Source organism: Xyrauchen texanus, chromosome 25 (genome assembly GCF_025860055.1).
Source record: "Xyrauchen texanus isolate HMW12.3.18 chromosome 25, RBS_HiC_50CHRs, whole genome shotgun sequence".
Lineage (NCBI taxonomy): Eukaryota > Metazoa > Chordata > Actinopteri > Cypriniformes > Catostomidae > Xyrauchen > Xyrauchen texanus.
This window is the reverse complement of record NC_068300.1, coordinates 1,161,876-1,166,875: the sequence shown is the minus strand read 5'-3', so window position 1 is coordinate 1,166,875 and position 5,000 is coordinate 1,161,876. Positions and strand designations below refer to the sequence as shown.

General features: G+C 50.6%; 1 protein-coding gene across 2 annotated transcripts in view; it reads left to right on the top strand.

Annotated features, from left to right (window-relative positions):
- LOC127618535 (aminoacyl tRNA synthase complex-interacting multifunctional protein 1-like) overlaps nucleotides 1-5,000 on the top strand; it is a 13,645-nt gene that overhangs the window by 1,939 nt on the left and 6,706 nt on the right. The gene's annotated exons all lie outside the window — the stretch shown is intronic.

Sequence of the window (5,000 nt, the reverse complement as noted above, 5' to 3'; positions counted from 1 at the left end):
ACACACACACACACACATAGACACACACACACACACATAGACACACACACATAAACACACAAACACACAAACACACACACACACACAAACACACACAGTCAGTGTTGCTGAGGATGACTGTATGGGGAATTCGATCTTCCCAGGACAAACTGAGGATCTTCTGTACGCAGCGGATATGGAAGGCCTCTAGGTTGATGATGTGCCGACGGTATGGGGTCCATGACTCTGCCCCATAAAGCAGAGTAGAGACACATACCGTGTTATAAACAGCGACCTTAGTACTGACCTTCAGGTTACGGTTTTCAAAAACCCTGCTGCGTAGGCGTCCAAAAGATGATGAGGCTTTATTTATCCGGGTGTGTATTTCTTTGTTAAGGGAGCAGAATGAGGACAAAATGGAGCCGAGATAGGTGAAGTGGTCCACTGTTTTAAGTGGAACACCGTTTATATGAAAACTGGGGGGTGTGAGGGCAGGGGTAGTGAGATGAGACATGACCTCGGTTTTTTGAATATTGACCTGTAGGCCAAAGGATTGGTACAGACTGGATATTGTGTTAAGGGTGTGCTGCATAGAGTCCGGTCTGTGAGCTAAGATGGCACAGTCATCAGCATACTGAAGCTCACAGATTTGGCGGGTCTTTGTCTTTGTGCGGGCCTGGAGCCGACGTATGTTGAAGAGGCTTCCGTCAAGTCGGTATTCCACATGGACACCGTCTTCATGTCCCATGACACGTTGGAAGAGGCAGGTGATGGCAGAGAGAAGGATGTTAAAGAGCACCGGAGCCAAGACACAGCCTTGCTTCACCCCAGCGTTTACCTCGAAGGACTCTGACTGGAGTTCTCCCGTGAGCACTCTGGCTTGCATCCCGTCATGCAGCTGCTGTAGGATGCAGAGAAACTTGGGTGGTACCCCAAGTTTGGAGAGATGTTTCCAGAGCAGTTCACGGTTGATGGTATCAAAAGCTTTGCTGAGGTCGATGAAGGCAACGTAAAGGTCTTTGCGGTGTTCTCGGCTCATCTCCATCAGCTGCCTCAAGACAAAAACCATGTCTGTCGTGGATCTGGTCTTCCGAAAGCCACACTGCGTTTCCTGAACCACAGCTTCCGAGATGTGCTCAACCAGTCTGTTGAGCATGATCTTGGCCAGGACTTTCCCTGCGATGGAGAGGAGAGATATCCCGCAGCTGTTGCCACAGGCTGCTCGGTCTCTTTTCTGTTTGTAAATGACCACGATGTTAGCATCCTTCCAGTCCTGTGGGAGGGTCCCATGTTCCCAGATGTTTTGGATCAGGAGGTGCAGGCGACGCGTGAGGATGTATCCTCCGTGTTTGAAAACCTCTGGAGGGATTCCATCGGTTACAGCGCTTTTGTTGTTCTTCAGCCCTGCAATGGCTTGCCGGAGTTCTGAGTAAAGTGGTGGGGTGTCCAGGTCAAGTCAAGTCAAGTGGTTTTTATTGTCGTTTCAACCATATACAGTTAGTACAGTACACAGCAAAACGAGACAACGTTCCTCCAGGACCATGGTGCTACATAAAAACAACAAAGGACCAACACAGGACCACATGAGACAACACAACGAAATAAAATACCTATATAAAAAACCTACATATACCTATATAAAGTGCACGTGCAAACATGTGCAAAAAGTACAGGACAGTACAACAAATTACTGACAATGAACAGGACAATAGACAGTGCAGCGCCGACCAGTACTCAGTAGTGCAAAAGATGACAGTTTCTAAAAATGTAAACATAACATACTATGAGATAGTGTTCTATGCACATAGCAGTTATTGAGGTAGCAGACAGTTATAAAGTGACAGTTATTAAAGTGCAACTCAGGACACGTGTGTGTCAAACCAGTCTCTGAGTATTGAGAAGTCTGATGGCTTGGGGAAGAAGCTGTTACACAGTCTGGCCGTGAGGGCCCGAATGCTTCGGTACCTCTTGCCAGGCGGGAGGAGGGTAAAGAGTTTGTGTGAGGGTGTGTGGGGTCGATCCACAATGCTGGTTGCTTCTTGGATACAGTGTTTTTTGTAAATGTCTTTGATGGAGGGAAGAGACCCCAATGATCTTCTCAGCTGTCCTCACTATCCTCTGCAGGGCTTTGCGGTCGAAGCGGTGCAAGTCCCAAACCAGGCAGTGATGCAGCTGCTCAGGATGCTCTCAATAGTCCCTCTATAGAATGTAGTGAGGATGGGGGTTGGGAGATGTGCTTTCCTCAGCCTTGAAGAAAGTAGAGGCAGCTGCTGGGCTTTCTTGGTGATAGAGCTGGTGTTGAGGGACCAGGTGAGGTTCTCCGCCAGGTGAACACCAAGGAATTTGGTGCTTTTGGCGATCTCCACAGAGGAGCCGTCGATGTTCAGCGGAGTGTGTTCACCTTGTGCTCTCCTAAAGTCAACAACCATCTCTTTTGTTTTGTCGACATTCAGGGACAGGTTGTTGGCTCTACACCAGTTAGATCAGCAGCTGCACCTCCTCTCTGTATGCTGACTCGTTGTTCTTGCTGATGAGACCCACCACGGTCGGTGTCATCGGCGAACTTGATGATGTGATTCGAGCTGTGCATTGCTGCACAGTGCGTGAGTCAGCAGAGTGAACAGCAGTGGACTGAGCACACAGCCCTGGGGGCCCCAGTGCTCAGTGTGGTGGTGGTGGAGATGCTGTTCCTGATCCGGACTGACTGAGGTCTCCCAGTCAGGAAGTCCAGGATCCAGTTGCAGAGGGAGGTGTCCAGGCCCAGCAGGTTCAGCTTTCCAATCAGGTGCTGGGGAATGATTGTGTTGAATGCTGAGCTGAAATCTATGAACAGCATTGAGCGTATGAGTCCTTATTGTCTAGGTGGGTGAGGGCCAGATGGAGGGTTGTGGTGATGGCATGCGATCCGTTGAGCGGTTTGAGCGATCACTAAACTGCAGTGGGTCTAGTGAGGGGGCAGCTGGGTCTTAATCTGCCTCATGGCGAGCCTCTCGAAGCACTTCATGATGATGGGTGTAAGTCGCGACGGGGCGGTAGTCATTGAGGCAGGACACTGAAGACTTCTTTGGCATGGGGATGATGGTGGTGGCCTTGAAGCACGTTGGAACAACGGCACTGCTCAGAGAGATTTTGAAGATGTCGGTAAGAACATCTGCTAGCTGGTCTGCACATGGTCTGCACCAGGTGCATGGTAGGTGGCAGGTCTGGGAGATTATCCAGAATATGTGTGTCAACGGGGTTGATGTGGTTGAGGAGACTCTCAAAATGATTTGCCCAATGGGCAAGAATCTCGTGGCGGTCCTTGAAAAGGATGGCACCGTCAGCTGATCGTACTGGGGCAATCACCTGCTTCCTGGGGCCATTCAATGCTTTTATGGCATCGTAAAAGCCTTGAATGTTATTACAGTCTGCCAGGTTCTGGATTTCTTGTGCCTTTTGCACCCACCAGGTGTCCTCCATAATTCTGAGGGCTCGCTAGGTTGCTGTTCTTGCAGCAATGAAGGTAGTTTTAAGGGTGGGAGATCCTGGGCAGGACAGGAGAGCTTTGTGGGCCTCATGCTTGATTTTTAGAAGTGACTGTATCTCAACTGAGTTACAGTCAAACCAGTCCTGATGGTGTTTCCTTGATTGGCCGAGCGCCTCTGAGGCTGCGCTATGAATAGCCTGGCGCAGTGCTGGCCAATCGGTTGATTCCTCCGGGATCTTGTTGAGGTTTTCAGCAAGCAGCCGTCGGAGGTTGTCTTTGGTGGTGAGGCTATTCAGCACTGTACAATTGAGTTTCTTGTTTGGAGCTGTCCTCGGGACATGGGGTTGAATGCTCATGAGTAGTTTGGATCTGACCATGAAGTGGTCAGTCCAGCACTCAACTCCGTGCATAACACGGGTGGTAAGGACATCTTGTCGATCCTTTTGATGGACAATCACGTAGTCAAGAAGATGCCAGTGTTTTGAGCGGGGGTGCTGCCAGGTGGTCTTAAGCCTGTTCTTCATCTGGAAGACGGTGTTAGTAATGACCAGCTGGTGCTCTGCACAGAGGGAGAGGAGTCTGAGCCCGTTGTGGTTCATTTTCCCCACACCATGCTGGCCAATGACTTTATTCCATACCAGATGCTCCGTGCCCACTCTAGCATTGAAATCTCCCATGAGTATGATCCTGTCTGTAGCCGGGGTTTTCTGTAAGATGGCATCGAGAGCTCTATAGAAATCCTCTTTGATGTTGTGCTTGGCATCAAGAGTTGGAGCGTATGCACTGATGAGAGTGGCGAAGCGTTCCTTTGCCAGGGGAATGCGCCATGTCATCAGTCTTTCATTGATGCCGATGGGGGATTCCGGAATGCGCTGCAACAGTTTAGACTTTACAGCAAAGCCAACTCCATGGTTACGACGAGTGCCTTCGGGGACCCACTTCCAGAAGAAGGTGTACCCAGCACCAACCTCTGCCAGGGAGTCCTCCCCATGTAGTCTGGTCTCGCTGAGAGCTGCTATATCGATATTATATTTTGCGAGCTCCAGGGCCACCAGTGCTGTCCTGCGATGGAGCCTGTCGGGAGTTTCGACCAGGTCCAGCAGTGTGCGAACGTTCCACGAAGCAATGCTTAGCTTATTTTTCACTTTGATTTTTCAACCGCAAGGGGGGATGCCCCGACGTTTGCGGTGTACCGGTTGGAGTGTGGAGTCAATTTTTGGACCACCTTTTCCAGGTCCTTCCCCATCACAGGGGTGAGCAGTGTGGGGCTGCTCAGTCGCAGTGGAAGCTGCCGAAAAGACGCACTGCCCCATCCCGCAGTCCTAGCGACCATCACTCCATTGCCGCCTGTGTCCATGGTTTGGCTAGACACTCCCAGCCACATCCTTGGCCTGTGCCCACCACCATTCCACATCACCACAGGACTTTTGGGGGGGGCAAGAAGCTTGCGCATAGGTGTGGATTAAGGTGAGGGTGTGGTTGCGCAGACCTCACTCCCACCATCTTCACTCCTAACCAGATTACCTCCAGTGGCATTAGGGAACCCATGACGACC